A 2,500-nucleotide genomic window follows, 5' to 3' on the forward strand; every position below is an offset into this window, starting at 1 on the left:
AACGTTAGTAAGTAATAACTATACCTACCTATTGCGTAAAATATTTTTGAATATTTTCGCACATTCATCAATTCTCTGTGTCCCTAAGAACATCAATCACATCTGGGATTAAAAACAACAACAACAAACAATCCCCTTTTATCCGTTTCGTATCATCAAAAGAGTATTACCAGGAACTAATTTCAAGAACCGCATAGCCAAACGCATCGTGCATTCGAGAAACGTTACCGCAGGCTTCCTTATTGGGTATGTGTTAAAGCCGGGTTCCATTACCCAGACTCAGCACTGGGGTCCTTGAGCCATAACATCCACCCATCCATCCACCCGTCCAGCCTTACTGTTTTGGTTTCATTGCCGTTGTACTCCACTGATTTTGGTGGGATTGACTGCTTTTGAGACGTTGAAAAGGTGTTATAATTTCATAATGATGATTACTAAAGTTATAAAACTATCATAGACTTATATATCACTACTCTAGGCATTCATAGGCATCATAGCGTTCTTAGACCTAGCCGAAAGGGTGGTAACCCCCGAACTTGAGTGTGGTTACAGAATTAGACATGGCTACTAGAACCTCAGCTTCAGGGAACCGCAACACCCCATATTTGGTCACGTTAATTGCAACCATAGAGATATTGCACGCTGCACCACCTACCTCGCCTTGCAACAATGGGTTTTCGGCTACGGAAATTCTGCGTGTGGCAATGTGATCGGGAGATGATGTGAATGGTAATGAGGGGAAAGGGACAGTTGCTGAGGAAACAGCGTGGTAAAAGCGCATAGTGTATATTCTATACATGCATACATACATAGAGAGAGAGAGAAAGAGAGAGAGAGAGAGAGAGAAAAGAGAGAGAGAGAGAGAAAGAGAGAGAGAGAGAGAAAGAGAACAAGAGAGACACCAACACCTAATCACCAGCAGAGCGCAATCATCCGACTCCATCTTCTCCAACCATCACAAACCTCTGACCCAGCAAGTCACACAAGGAAAATGAAACACACGTGCGCCACCACACGAGCTCCCCCCACCCCACCCCCATCCCCTTCCCCTCCCTTCCCCAGCCCCCTCCTCCCAAATACTCAACCTCCTTTCCCCTTATACTCCCCTCCCCTCCCCCTCCCTGACCAGAAACTCAGCCTCATTTCCTCTTACCCCCCCTTAACCCTGACCCCCCCTCCCCCTGACCCCCCTCCCCCTCCTCCCCCTGACCCCTGCCAAGCCTACCGTCTTCTAGGAGCTCAACGCCGCGCTTTACTCTGCCTCCCCGTTAAGGAAGGACGAGGCGAGAGGGTTGTTCGCTGGAAGAGGAAAGGATGCTGGTTTTGTCACCCCGGGATTATTTCCTCTCTGAAGGGCGTGTGACAACTGTGGAAATGCGTAAGTGTGTGTGGAGGTGTGGGCGTAAGTGTGTGTGTGTGTGTGTGTGTGTGTGTGTGTGTGTGTGTGTTTGTTCTTTAATGATTTCCATCTTTGTGTCTCTCTCTCTCTCTCTCTCTCTCTCTCTCTCTCTCTCTCTCTCTCTCTCTCTCTCTCTCTCTGTCTCTCTCTCTCTCTCTCTCTCTCTCTCTCTTTCTCTCTCTCTCTCTCTCTCTCTCTCTCTCTCTCTCTCTCTCTCTCTCTCTCTCTCTCTCTCTCTCTCACTGTCTCTCTCTCTCTCCTTCTCTCTCTCAATCAAACACACGCATTGTACCACGTGAGACTCTGTTATTGCTCATCCGCCCACGTGTTCGATTATGCTTTCCGCCCACATAGGCCTCGGGTGTCTCGCTTCCCAGGCCTATCAAGTGATTCTTCTTCCAACTCTGCTCAGCCACTTCAAAATTAATTAAGGCGAACTTCTAAGCACTCCCGTTCCCACGCGCTTAACGAAGCCTTTGCTCTTCTTCTCTTGCCTATTTTTTTTTTTTTCCTTTTTTTTATTATATACCATCTTTATCCTTCCGACTTCCCCTTTCTCTTCCCCGCTTCCCTCCCAGAACGGTTCTTTACATTCAACTTTCACTCTCGCTCAGTTCCGTTCAGTCACACAGTATCGTAACAACTGGCTGGTCCCGCTAGACACACACTCTCGATCACACAAGTGTAACTGGGGGCGTTGATACAATACCCCGGTGCAAGGGTTTTTGCTCGGTTGGCCACCTACCCGAGACGATGACGTCATAAAACATGACACATATGTGGACACGCACACACACACATACATACATACACACACACACACACATAACACACACACACACTCTCTCTATCACAATCACAATCACACACACACACACATACACACACACTCACTCACATTCACAATCACACACACACACACACACACACTCACAATCACACACACACACACGCACACACACACACACACATTCACAATCACACACGCATACACACACACTCACAATCATATACACACACACACACACACACTCACAATCATACACACACACATACACACACACATACACACACACTCACTCACATTCACAATCACACACG

This window comes from Penaeus japonicus, unplaced genomic scaffold (assembly GCF_977035675.1).
Source record: "Penaeus japonicus unplaced genomic scaffold, GWHDUDI00000001_assembly GWHDUDI00000022, whole genome shotgun sequence".
Classification (NCBI taxonomy): domain Eukaryota; kingdom Metazoa; phylum Arthropoda; class Malacostraca; order Decapoda; family Penaeidae; genus Penaeus; species Penaeus japonicus.